Source organism: Oreochromis niloticus, linkage group LG17 (assembly GCF_001858045.2).
Source record: "Oreochromis niloticus isolate F11D_XX linkage group LG17, O_niloticus_UMD_NMBU, whole genome shotgun sequence".
NCBI classification, from domain to species: domain Eukaryota; kingdom Metazoa; phylum Chordata; class Actinopteri; order Cichliformes; family Cichlidae; genus Oreochromis; species Oreochromis niloticus.
The window spans coordinates 19177632-19192183 of NC_031981.2; the positions used below are offsets into that span (position 1 = coordinate 19177632).

At 41.9% G+C, this 14552-nt stretch overlaps 1 protein-coding gene across 1 annotated transcript in view; it reads right to left on the reverse strand.

The window, feature by feature from the left end:
- Positions 1–14552, reverse strand: part of plxnb2a.1 (plexin b2a, tandem duplicate 1) — a 224714-nt gene that overhangs the window by 146615 nt on the left and 63547 nt on the right. Inside the window, exon 2 of the mRNA XM_003448113.5 lies at positions 7971–8028. The gene's annotated coding sequence lies outside the window, so the exon portion shown is untranslated. The remainder of the gene's footprint in view (positions 1–7970; positions 8029–14552) is intronic.

Here is a 14552-nt window from a genome sequence, read left to right on the forward strand (position 1 = left end):
CAATAGAAAATGAAATGCCAAGCCTGGCTAAGGACATAATGAAAAAGCTATTATCAGCATAAGCTTTCATCAGCACTGCATTCAGCCATGTTCAATACAAACTGATTCTCTCATCTCACGCTGTACCCATCTGAATGCTGGGATATAATAAAGGAGGCAAGATAAGAGAGAGAGAGAGATCACTTCTTTCTTCCTTTTTTTTTTTAAAGTAGTTTTTAAATCGTGCATCAGCACATTTACAGCGAGGCGAAGTTTTCATCAGCGACACACACGGACATGTTGGCCCTTGCGGACGCCGCGATAATCAGCCCGTGATTGTCAGAGTCCGATCGAGTCGGTTCATTAGTGACGAATGTACGCGTCTTTGTCCACTCCTGCTTATATCTGCGTCCATTCATCAGCCTTTTCATTTTCCCGCTTTGTTGTGACTAATTATTGGTGAACTTGTTCTTTCCGCGAGTCTCCGTCTGTCACCTCCAGCATCACCATCCCTGAATTCGAATACAGCCTCCTCATACAAAATTCAGCACAACTTTAAATTATACATATTACAATACAATATTAAAGCTATATCCAGCATATATTAAGCAATAATGAGGAGGGGCTCGAGTCAGGCCTGTCAAGTACAGAGTCAAATTGCAAAGAAAAACGTGACTGTGATTCAGCCTTTTTTTCCCCTCTCTTGTATAAAAGCTGTGCAGAAATGTCAGGTCATTTACCGAAATCCAAGCAACCTTTACACAGAGAGCCAAATTGAGTCCATCAGGGCAGAGGTAGGTGGCACCAGCAGGTATATGAGGTAATTTATGCCATCAACTATTGGCGTTTTCTGAGCTAAAATACAATATTACCCGTCTCTAGCAGTCGGTGTGAAAATACTGTCCCCTGGATTTCACTTTGGTTGGATCTTTCGTAACAAAATACCATCTGCAGGCCAAATTGCCCCTCGGGGACATTAAAGCTCCGTTCCAATCTAGTCTACTCTACAATGTTATTACCAATAACAGTAATGGCAAATGCAGAGGGGGGCATGAGGGAGTGGAAGGGGTAGCACAGTGAGAGAGAAAGAGAGAGAGGAGGCAGGTGAAGAAGATAAAGTGTAAAAGAACAACTGAAAGTTGGTTTAGCTGGTGATTTACAGATTTTTATTTTTCTCTGTCCAGTATAGCTTATACTGTTAACAGTTGTATGTCCTTTATCCATTATCAATAAATGCAGAGAAATCTTCTTTAGAGACAAAGAAACCTATGCAGATGTGCCAAAAATAGCAGCTCCTCAGACGTCCACAGGAGGCGTCAGCCTCCACAAACTCCCACGTTAAGATTCCCAACTTTACAGCAGGAATAAACATGCCACAAAAAAACCTTCCAGAACCAGTTTCACCCTTTTATTTAACCTTACAGGACATCTATTTTTATGTTATTCTCCTGAATAAAAGATAGCGATGGTAAATGCACAAATTAATGCATTACTGTACCGTTTAACTTATGTAGTCGTGTGAAAAACCATGTACAGCCTCACCCCTCTCATAGGAGTTAATAAGGACAGCAGCAGCCAGGTGGTGCTAATCAAATGCTCAACTGACTGTCACAAAGTGGGGCCACCTCAATAAAAGCAGACGTTTTGACAGTTTGCTGGTCTGCAGTGTTCAGCAATGTGTTAACTCAATATCACAGCCTTCCCTGGATTGGACCTCACAGCAAATTCACTGCAAAGTGAGACAGTGCAATGCTCAGAGGAACTGCAAAAACCCACAAGTTACATCTCTGACTCTACAGACCTCAGTTAGCATGTTAATTAAAAAAAAAAAAAAAGATTAAAAACATGGCAGTATGGCTTAGCTTTCCAAAGTTGCTTCTGAACCAACCAAGCAAGATTTCAACCAAGACTTCTGGAACAACGTCCTTTTTATTTGGGCTTGTTTTACAGCCACGGGGCCTGGGCACCATGAACTCTTCTGTACACCAAACTATTCTAGAGTCAAATGATGTCGTCCACCTTGCAGCTAAAGCTGGACTAAAAGTCGTTTATGGGGCAGGACAATGATCCCAAGAATGGCAGCAGATCTTTGACAGAATGGCTGAAAAACAAACCACACAGAGGTTCAGTCAATGTTCAGACCCGACTGAAATGCTGTGGTGGGACCTTCAGAGACAAATGTGCATAAATAAATGCCCACAAACCTCAATGAACCTGTATCCGTATTGCTAATGAAGTTGGTTCTGCAAGCTACCAAATCATGGAGTGTCCTTCAGCATCAAATCAATCAGGTGTTGACCGTCTGTGATAGGAACACTTAAAGGACCTGCTTATATATTTGGCACATTTAACTGTGTCCGTTTATAAAATGTGAACTAAGAAACAAGAAAGTCTCTGGAGCTGTAGCCCGCCACTACATGCAGCTGTCTACCATAGCAAACCTTATTTTTTCTCTCCATTAAATCTTAAAGTCAAACACTGCACTTTGAATTCCAAGCCACACCTAATGTTGTGTGTCTAACCAGGAAATAAATCTCTTTCATCCATCCACTGCTTGTTGCATCCTTTTCACCGCGCTCACACGTAGGCGTTCAATCCCTGTATGCACAATTGCTTCCTCCTGACAGTCATTCTCGCTGCCAGAGAACCTTTTCTGCAGGGCAAATTTGAGTAAGGAACTCGGAAATCTTTTTGTTAATCGAGGCCTGTGCAATCACGAAAGCACTGTGATATAATAAAGGAGAGGCTGTGCAATACAAAAAGGCGTACGTGAGTATGTTGGTACTGTATCCGAGTGGCTGCTTTTTGTGTCGGACATAAATCCTGTTTGATCAAATTCATTCCAGAGTGAATGCATCTGGAGAGAAACTGCAGCTGATGCTCTTCTATGCATCCACTGAATGTGCAATAATTCAGCTCAGACATTGCTGGAGCTAGTAAGGAGCTGCTGGACTTGTTAACAGTAACGATGACAGTCTACGTCCACTCCAGCGCAAGTCGGGTTTACAGTATGGAGCCAGGCCTCGCAGCTGTGGCTCCCCTCCGAGACGCACAAACACCCACGCCGAAATGAAGACGCAGACACACTGAACTTCCTCCTGCAAAACAAACCAGCGCTTTCCTGTGCAGCTCCCAGAGGAGCGTGGGTGTGCGTGTGCAGGAAAAAGCATGTGAACTAATATAAATACATAAACACAGATATTATAAACAAACATAAATTTAAAAAAAGAATCTGTTTACAATTACATTTGCAAGCTTTATGACTTGACATATGTTTTTGAGTTTTACAGGAAATTAAGCTGCTGTTTATGTGTTTAGTGAATTTTTATCTTTTAATGGCTTCTTTTTAAACAGCCTTACTGCACTGCTGACTTTTCCAGACATTACTCAATAATGCACAGTCAGAACTTTAACTTGTATTACGTCTGTATGATGGGCCAGCTGAACACTCTATATCCAGGCAGCACCCTTGCCTAAAGCAAAGGAGTAAACTAAGCGTATTCCCAGTAGTGGGAACATGTTTGTGGAAGATGAAAGCACAAATGAATTGAGAACAATCCAATTTTCCTGAAATTTTCCTGAGTTCTTGGTGAAAGCGCGACTACTCAGCCATGGCCCTTCAGAGAGAAGGATTTGGGACCTGTAGGTTTAAAGCCTCTGGGCTAAATGAAGAGTTAAAGTTAAGGTTTTGTTTTGCAGAGTTTGTTGGGTCATCTTTGTTTAGAAGGCTTCACTGCTGAACATTTGGTACTTGTTGCAGTCACTAGCATTACAGCCAGGGTGCCGATTCCCATTGCAACCCTTGAACAATTCCTTGAACTAGCTGTGTATACAACCCAAAAACCGCAATTTACAAAAACCAGCAAGAAAATTACAACACTTCACTCAACAGCATCTAAAGTGTATTTAAAAACACCACAAACTGCACGTGTGCATTTCAACAAACAGTGCTCGTCTCAACCGTTGTCTATGTACAGAAGTTCTTGGAGTTCCCGTCTCAGTGGTCTGAAATTTGAGCCTCCACATTTGGTCAAGAGGCTCCTGGGAATATACGGCCGGGATGATGAGAGGGTGGCTGAATACTGGATGTGGAGAAGCGTGTCTTCCTAACACAGGCTGGATCAAAGAAAGAGAATATGGATAATGCACTACCTGGGCTCAGAGGTCTTCCCTGTGTGTATAAATTTTAAGTATGAACAGCACTGCTTTTGAATTGTAACCATAGGGCTGTGCATCTGTCGATCGCCACCATTTACAGTCTGATGCACTTTGAAATGTGTAAGTATTGGTGATTGTAAAATGAAATAAACGAGGCAACTACAACATTTTACTTCAAAGCTTCAAAACTTTAGGGATTGGAGAAAAACCAATGACTTTTTAACAGTTTTATATATTTACATTCAGAAGTGATCACTTGATGTCATGAGTCTGATGTTTAGTTCTAATTAATGTAGAAATCTATGTTAGGTGCAGCTAATTGATGCATTTTTATTTGCTCATCTGTGAAAGCCAGTTTCAAATTGCTCATATTACCCCAATGCACACTCTTATGTTACCCATCTGCCCATGTTCACTTCATTTCCAGTCCACTGCAAAAACACACAAGTTACCTGATGTGTTTAGTTCTCTGTTGACCTCTTTTATAAGGCCAATAATTCACTTTCTGCTTTCTATATTTTCTGCATTTTGTGGTGGAAGCTAAGCTCCTGTCCCCCCTTTGCAACAGAACTTGGTCTCACTCACTCATGACCCTGTGTTTATTACCTTATTTGTTAGTCTGATCAACAAATATAAAAACATGTAAGCACTGTTTGACAAACTCAACTTAAAGTTTAATTTATGCGTTTTTTTCCAGAGCTTCCAACCACAGAATTCGACCCATGTGCACACCGGTTACAAACCTTCAATCTGAGGCTGACTGCTGTCAGTCAGAGTGGGATCACGATTGTTCAGAAATGGATTGTCTCCAAACAGCGCTAACCATGGCACGGTTACAAGTGTAAGCCTCACATTAGGAAGGTCCTGCGTTTGAATCCAGCCCGGGGCCTCTTCATACAAATTTTTAGCAAACAGCGATTTTTTTTCCCCCAGTTGCAAAGAATTTGGATCCGGTTTTAACTCTAGTGTGCGTGAGCCCTAATAATCTCACGCTATTCCACTGACGTTCAGGTGGCAGAATTGCAAAAATAGCAAAAGACAGGAAAGAAGATTACTTCTCAACATGGATGCAGAAAAAAAAAGCACCAAGCTTTGATTTTCAGTTCAAACTGGGCATCAGCGGGAGCTCTTCAGATTTAAGGTGAAACAGCCAAGTGGAAATGTTCCACTTCAAAAGGTTTACCACCTGATATGATCTCGACTCTGTTCAATACACACTGTTAAATACTAACAGACTGCCTTTTGTTGTACTTAAGACTGTTTATGATAAGCATCAGCACAGCTTCACAACTGGTTCATTACTGCAGAACTACTTCCTGTGTTGGAGGCGTTATCAGACGCCCCTTCCTGTGCTCTCTCCATCACCCTGACGGCCTCCCGTGTGTGTTGCAGAAATACTGCATGTTTCTGTGTCCATTATGAGGCTAAGTAATAAGAAGGCACTTAAGCAAAAGGTATGTGTTGACACAGCAACTTCACTTTAACGAAGCGACTTTATGAGAATTTTATATGATATAGCCCACAGAAAGAGAAGCAGTAGGGTCTTTGAGTGGAGGAATTTATCAATAAAATACCACAGCGCTCTTACACCGTACCCCGTGAGGGTGTAATACTCATTATACAACAGAAAGCTATGAGTAAAAACTTGTTGGACTGACGAAAAGCAGAACCAGCATTTTTACATTCTTACCACTAACTAACTGCAGAAGATCTCCTCTGTGTTGTGGCCATTTTTGAAACAGTGTTTTCCAATCCCATGCAAAGCAGACCTTCTCCAGGCCACAGGTGTGACCCCAATTGGCCACCACTACCAACATCGTTGTACTAGAGTACAGTCTTGCAGTGGCCAACAACACTGGATGAGAGCATGGGCAGGACCAGCAGCAACATAACTTCATGCATTTACTGATGCGTAATGCCACTTCCTGCTTCTACTCCACTAAATATTATATTTTATACTCTACACCAGCGGTCCCCAACCTTTTTTGCGCCCCGGACCGGTTTGTGCCCGACAATATTTTCACGGACCGGCCTTTAAGGTGTCGCGGATAAATACAACAAAATAAAACTAGTACCGGTACCGAAAAAAAGAAGATTTATTCATAACACACGTGAAAAGACCCAGGAAAACCGAGTTAACGATAAAAACGATAACAAAATAACGCTGAAAACCGATAAAAACCCTGAAAACCATACATTTCACACCAGAGTCTCAACTCTCGCGGCGCGGTACCAAATGACTGGGGGTTGGGGACCGCTGCTCTACACCGTTACTTTAAATCTTTAAAAAGTCAGCTTTTACAGTCATTATTTTACAGATATGTTGCATTATTACATAAATAGCAAAGTAGAAACTTAATTTTCTATAATTGCTATTTGATTCTCAAAGTGAATGTATTCTCATTAGACAACCTCTGAACTAATAAGCTACTGAAGTAGGTAGATTTTAATGTTTACTTAAGTAAGAAGTCTGAATCATCTTTATTTACCACATTGAAAACTGGTGAATGTATCACAGCATTGTGTTTAAGCGGTTTTTCAAGCAATGAACAGACAACAGGACGCTTAACAAGATCTGTTCACCTTTAAGTTTTCATGGTTTGTGTCTTCATCAGTGTCAGTGAAGCCCACTACAGCCGGATCAATGACTGTGCTCTGACCTGTCAGTCATGTTTTTATCATCGGTGTAAAAAGCTAACACAGCCAAAATCAATGTTCAGCTGACAGGAAACTTAATTCAGAGTTAACTCCAGTGTTTGACCTGCTGTTTGCACCACATGAAAGGTCAGGTGGAGATAAGAGTCACAGGGATTCATCTTCTGTCTCACAATCCCTCAATCACTGATCCATTTACCAGTTCTGAGTCATAGTTTGCTCTGATATATTAAAAAGGCACAAAAGCCAAAATTTGATTTCTTTAAATAAAAGTTTTAAACCTAGGTTTAAAATGAATTTGTAAATTAAAATGGTGACCCCTTTCTGCAGCTGATTTTACCACTGCTTTCCAAAAAAGGATTTAAGAAGTACTGATAAGTATAACAGAAGTGAAGGGAGGTTCTTGGAAGGGAAGTTTACAGTTTAATGCTGCTTTAGGCTCAGATTGCTGTGGGACTTCCCACAAAGCACTGAGGACTTCTCCTTGTGGCATTTACATGACACTGTGCATGTTTTCTCTTTCATGTAGTTTGTTTTTGTCCTGACTGACGTCCCCGTTCTCTAAGATGTTTGCCCCTGCAGGAGGTCCCTTCCTGCTTAAAGGGAGTTTTTCCTCTCCACTGTCACTAAGTGCATGTTCAAAGGGGAACGCCTAATTGTTGGGGTTCCCCATCTAATATTGCAGGGTCTTTATCTAAGAAAATAAAGCACCTTGGGACGATTGTTGCTGTGAACTCGAGCTGTTTAAATAAAATTTAAATTAAGTAAGTAAGTAAAATTTTATTTATATAGCACCTTTCAAGATAAAAATTAAACTGACGATGGCATCCAAACAATTCTGAATAGAGTAAAATATGTTAAAATGTTTCTCCCAGTGTTCCCAGAGGTATATGGATGCTTTAAATCATAGAAAATGTGAGGACCTACATGTAGCAATCAGATGAAAGACTGCTCGCACCCTCAGAATGAACAAACAGGTGGGGTTGAGTTGAATTCTCAAGGAGGCAGACCACCAAATCATCAAAAAGTCAATATTTTCCTTCAATCACAAGTCTACCACTGAGGTCGTCATTGAAATGACATCGTCAGGTGGCTGAAAGCATGTCCTGAGTGAAGCTCTGATTAGAGATCTTAGAAGGCAAAGAGGGAAGATTAGGGTGGAGGTGATCAAATCTTACCTGTTCAGTGATGAGGCCTGTTGAACCCTGATGACATGAAGCACCTCTCTCTCCTCACCTACAAAAGACACAAGAGTTGAGTTTGTTATTTCGTTTAGTTATACTTGGTAAACTTATTGATCAAAGCTTGAAAAACATAAATGCGTATTTTTGGGTTCGACGGTTTGAACATTCAAAAAGGTTGCTGCTGTGTGAACGCGCAGCTTTAAATCTGAACTGGCTAATTAACTCTCCCACGGAGTTCGACTTGAAACACACAAATTAACAAAATTGAAGCGATGAGGTTTACGCCGCCATTTGATAGAAGGTTAATTATGCTCAGCAACAGCTGAAAAACAGGAGAAAGAAGCAGCCAGGAAGTAAACTTCAGAGGAGACGACACCCCCACACACCAACGCTGCTCATCGACACACACATGCTAATTATGCCTAATGCAGGGATCACTCAGGCTCCAACTTTTTTCTGACTCAGCTCAATCAGACTTTAGCAGTCCGTGTGATCTGGACCAAACTAATCAACCACCTACACTACCAATCAGCCACCAGTCAGAACACTTAACTCCACAGCCTGGCAGGGTGACCAAGCTCAGATTAACGCAGTCTTCAGTACTTCACAGTTACCCCTGATTAAAGTGATTTCATGCCATTCATGGCACGGCGCCCCGATCCCGGCTCTTAACATGCAGGAATTTCCATCGCACTTCACACAAAGGGGACTTTTAAAAAAACGCTTAACATGAATCTCATAGAAAATGCATTAAATGGACCATTAGCTCAATTTAAAAGCTCAAAGGCAACAGAGAGCTGATCATATAAGCCAAATGTCTGAAAAATATGGACGAGACAACTGAAACTCTACACACTAAAGTCCACGGAAAGACTCCATCTGATAATCTGTCCTTCAGAAAGCTAAGATTTGACTGATCAGTTATGAGTTATAAAGATGAACCTGTTTTTCCTTCTATGGACATCAAACAGTTCAGTTTTCTCAAGGTCTCTTCTGCACAAGCTTTTTGGTGTCAGTGCCAATAAACACAGAGTTTCTGACAATGTGTGCAGCATAAATGTTATAAAAACGGCACATTTTAACCCAAACCGCAATCTTTCCCTGAATCTAACCAAGTGGTTTTATGCAGGACATGAAGCTCCCAAAGCAGCTCCCGATGAATCAGTGATTCCTTGAACGCTACCCCTCCTCCAGCCTCCCAGTGTGGACACCTTTGGCATATCTGTGAGGCATCAGAGAGGATTTTTTAAACCTCTACTTAGCCATGAAATGAAAATCTTTAGATTTAGAATATGTTCTGTGAGGTGTGCCGTGGGCAGAAATAAGCAGCGCTCCTGGAGCAAACAGCACACAGAAGAGCTCCACCTGGGTTCAGAAAGGAAACCTGTTGCCAGACCTGAGCTGTGGAGCGCTCCGCCTGCTCCTCTGAGGTCTGGTGAGCCTGTGGACTTACTCCGCTCTTAGTTCTGTAGTCATTTTTGTATTTTGTACATTTTTTTCTTTTATATTCTTTTATCGCTGTCCCCTTTTTTTCCTTTTTTTTTTAAAGGTTTTGCACCATCTTAGATCATTTTTGTAAAGTGCTTTGTCTTGGAAAAGCACCGCATAAATAAATAAATACGGTTTGCTCCCTCTCGCTGTGAGGCAGCAGCGCCAACAACCGAGCCACGCTGCGGCCCGTTTGATTCCCGGAGATGAGAATGATTTGTAAATGCTGTAAAACATTTTGTGTGCACATGCTGACATCAATAATCGGCTCTTCCCTTGAAGCGGATTACGTGACGCTTCTCTGTGTCGCTGAAGTTCAGGTGCCTGTCAGGTGTCCATCTGCGAGCGGCGTGCTTATGATCAGCATTTTTAACAATCTGCCAAATCAAACATGTGGAGCTACCCGTTGAGGCGACTCCTTGTGATTAAGGCAGCGTCTGAAAGAAGCTTTTGGATGCGTGTGAAGACTTCAATGAATCAAAGGAACAAGTCAAAGACATGATAACACCTATTAATATCTACAGGTCTTAAAAAGTAGTGGTTAATGGCATCGATTTAATTTTTCACTCAAGTCTGTTTTCAGTTCTTTTAAAAATAAAAAAAGATAATTCGTATTAGCTTTGATATTCCTCAGAGTGTACCCCTGGGAAGTTGTTGCTGGTGATTAGTGCCGATCCCATAAATACACACGATACAAACTCTGCTGGGTAAACATGCATCCAGCTGCCAAGTGTCAAACGATTAGCCTGTGTTTGACCTGCAGCCCAGCGATAAGTTATTTCCTCAAACACTCGCACACCCGACTTGGCTGTTTGTTCTGGAGGAAGAAACCCAGAGGGCCTGCTCAAATTTGCCGCATTGTTTAGCTGAAAGATGGCAGTTTAACGACTGAATTCCTCGTTAAATACGTTGCTTATTAATCCTTCATCTTGTGAAGCGTCATTGAAAATTTTGAGGCCTTCTGAAATCGGCTTACGTGAGTCTCAGTTCAGGCGATGCAGCTGGAAATTCTCCATCTAGATTTTAATAACTTTGGTGATCTTTCTACAAACATTTCCTTCTCTCCGTGGAGCACTGAGTGCTGAAATATAAACGAATCATTCTGTTAACTCTAACTGGAGGTCAAAGCAGTGATTATTTTCATTATGGATTCATCTTCTAATTACTACCTTATAAAATCCACCAGGCCATTAGCCTCAGGCTAAAGATATTTAAATTTAAGGTTTTATAAAACACAAATCAGCAAAATCCTGACACCGTATGAGCTGGAAAAGAGAAAATAGTTACTGATTAATTTTCTTTCCTTTTGCTTTTCGTTTTGCTCCTCTGCATTAGAGCACGGTGACTAAAAAGGCCAGATTCTTTAGGAGTATATCTGCTGGTGACCACATTTGTTTAATGGAAAGAACTGAAGCCAAATGAAACTTTATTTGAAAGGAAATGCAAGATTTAGTTGAAAATGACAAAGAAAAAAGCGACTTAAAAAGATAAGAAAGCTGTCAGTTAATATTTTCTATTGCTTGATCCTCAGTCCATTCATAATGCATGACAGGAGATCATTTTAACGCTCTCTGGACTCTGATGTTGGAGGTGATCTGGACCTTTTCCCCATTTCATGCATGAAATAAAAAGCTGCTTTGATCAAATTTGAAAAAACACACGCTTTAATGAAAGCTGAATCAAAGCGTTCCTGAATCCAATTCTGTCTTATCGTCAGTTTATCTGTATCGCTTTTATTTGAACTGCAGTGTGAGCAAGAAGTCAGAGTAGTTCCAGGTGGATTCTGGACTCCACTGGGGGCTCCCTTTTGTTACTGATTCATAACTTTTTATGGAACGAATTTCAAGTCAAAGCCGACGTGCGTCTGACTCTGTAGTCTCAAGGTTGCATTTAGCATTTTGCAGGTGATGTGGTGCCTCTGGTTTGATGACTCTTTGCAGACTAGAGAAAAGCATATTGTGGTTTTGGGGATCTCCTCTTGGATCAGGACCATCACTGAACTCCTGGACAGCGTGAGGTGCAACCGGCTTTGGATGGATCAAAAACATAATGTCCATGAGGTGTTCTATTGGATTTTGTTCAGGCGAGCATTGGGGCCAGTCAATGGTATCAATGCCTTCATCCTCCAGGAACTACTTGCATAACCTCACCACATGAGTCAGGGCACTGTCGTCTACTAGGAGGAACCCAGGGCCCACTGCACCAGTCTGACAGCAGGTCCAAGGATTTCACCCAGATACCTGACGGCTGTCAGAGTGCTGTTGTGAACTCTGTAGAAGTCTGTGCCCTCCAATGATATGCTTCTCCAGACCATCACTGACCCACCACCGAACCTGTCATGCTCAACAATGTTAGAGGCAGCATAACTGGTCTAAAACCAACCGTCAGCTATGTTTCACTATAAATGCAGAGAGAGCTTTAAGGTGAGGCGAGCAGCTCAGTTATTTGACAGCAGAAAAAGAATCTTAACACTTTCACTTTTTAATCAACTGGATATTTTGCATTCCTTCAACATTCTGTCAATCGATCTTGCATGTACCACGGGGTAAATACAACCTTCTGTACTGCAGCACAGCATCCTTGAGACTTAAGCAGTCTATTATTCAAAGGGAGTGGGTGTTCATGTTTCTGTGTCTCGCTCGTTCTCCATAGTGGGACTGTCTTATATACACACCGCTATGTATTTTCTGAAAAGACACAGACACATATGTGGAAGTTGAGTTTTTCCACTTAGAATTGAATCAAAGAAAAAATCTGTCACAATGAGACAGTAACACTGACAGTTTCTTTTATTAAACACTCTGTAACAGAGGACAGGTTGACAGCATGATTACCTCTTTACTGTTTTTATTGTATTTAAGGCAACACTTGTCTCATCCACTTTCTTAGTGCACCTTATAAAAATCATACCCAGGCTTTCCAACCCCACAGAACAGCTTGAGGTGTCTGCACACTATTTTCAGCACAGATTTCAAGGTTTTGTGTTGCTTTTTATGCCTTTAATATCAAGTTAGATAGACAACGGAGAACATCAAGAAAACTGGATAGAGTTTCCTCCTCAAACCCCATCTGAACTCAATTATGCAAGGCGTGATGAAATAAGTTCCAGAAATCAGCCCATTAAAATAAATAAAAACATATTTTACCACATCTCCCCTCGAAACTCCTCTTCACATGCGCCTTTTTCAGTACAGCTGTTATTTTCAGGCATCCTCCCACTAAGTTCTGCTCACTGCAATCCTCAGCATCAAGTCTGTGTCACACTGACCTGGCTTTTATCTACAGGATCATCTATGGTGATGACAGCTAGGTCGTTTTGTGGTCGTTAGCAACTTTCAGTGGGAGAATTTTTAGTTTTTAAGACCAAACCCCCAAGGTCCGGTCACGAACGGAATCAGGAGCATGCAAATGCTTTTTCCAATGCTCACACATTAGTTACTACCCAAAACTTGTGACCATAAATGAAGATTGGAAGGTAGATCAACCAGTAAATCCACACCTTTCCTTTCAAGCTGAGCTCTCTTCATCACAACAGACTGGCACAGCGTCCACATCACTGTAGATGTTGCACCAATCCCACTCCATTCTCCCCTGACTCATAAATAAGACCAAAAGATACTTAAACTCCTCCACATGGGGCAAAAGTTCACCTGCGACCTGGAGTGGGCACTCCAGCCGATTCCAACTGAGAGCAAAGGCCTCAGGCTTGGAGCTCATTCACAGCCTAACCACTTCACATATGGCTGCAGTGGGGTTGCTACAGTGCAAGCAAGGCTCAATGAAGCCAACAGAACCACATCATCTGCAAAAAGCAGATGATGAAAAACTGAACCCCACACCCTCCACCCCTTGACTGCACCTAGAAATTCTGTCCAACTACACAGGACTAAGAACAGGGCTGTCACCAAGTGATCTCCACCTAACAGTTCTGTTCGAATCTGTTCAAACATGCACAAGAAAGGGACCCTGAAGAGGAGACTGGCCACATTTAATTACAGTAGTTATGGTTTTTAATTTTTGTCAGCCGACACCTAGAACTAGGGATGCACCGATCCCGATACTGGTATCGGGTATCGGGGCCGATACTGTAAAATGTGTGCGTACTCGTACTCGTAAAAGTTAACCGATACCATGAACCGATACTTATGTAGCCCGGATGGGAATTTGGGAGTAGATAATCATAATTCCCATGGACTTGAACGCCACATAAGGTGTTCACAGTTCACAGAAGAGAACGGCATGGAGAGATGCACGAGGTTAGCTGAACCAAAGTGAGAGACTCGGCTAGTTTTACTGAGGTTAACTTGCACAAAAGAGTGTGTGACTAGAAAGCTAACCGTGTGAGAGCTTCGCAACAGAGTGTGGGTGAAGTGACTTTTTGTTTCAACGGTCGCACCACCGTCCGTGGAAAACTGTGTTTCCAGCCATGACCGCCGAGGCTAAAGGCTAGCCCGGACTGCTTGGCTGCGCCACGGAGGCAGCTGCTATGGACTGTCGGAGAGCTGGACAGTGACTGGCTAACGCGCTGTAGCAGAGACAGCATCGGGTCCGCAGGGAGTGGATTTAGTGTGGGACTGGTGAACGGCGACCTACCGAGCAATGGAACTGTAAGTCAGACTTTTGTGCTCTTACTGGGGAGAAGAGGATTTTTCTCCATTGTCCGGCGTGAGCAGCAAACAGGCCTGCAACAAGTGTGAATGTGAGTGTGTGTGGGGCCCATGTGTGAATATTGTATGTTTAGTGGATTTATATAACGTGTTTTGGAGTGTATATTAGTGAGTCACTTACCAAAAGGTGATAACATAAGTTGGGTTGTTTAATATAATTTGAAAGGGAATTATTTCATTTATACAGTGTATTTCATTTGGTTAAGGAATTGGAATATCAATATCATAAAAAAGGGATGTGTTGTACAGTATTTGTCTCTGCCCTTACGTTCAGTAAACGTTTCGTTTGTGTTAAAGAGTTGTGTGGGGTTGTTTCTTTACTACCGGTTAAGTTTAACTTGTGTGTGGCAGAAGTATCGGTTTTTGTACTCGGTATCGGCAAGTACTCAGATCCAAGTATTGGTATCGGATCGGTTTGAAA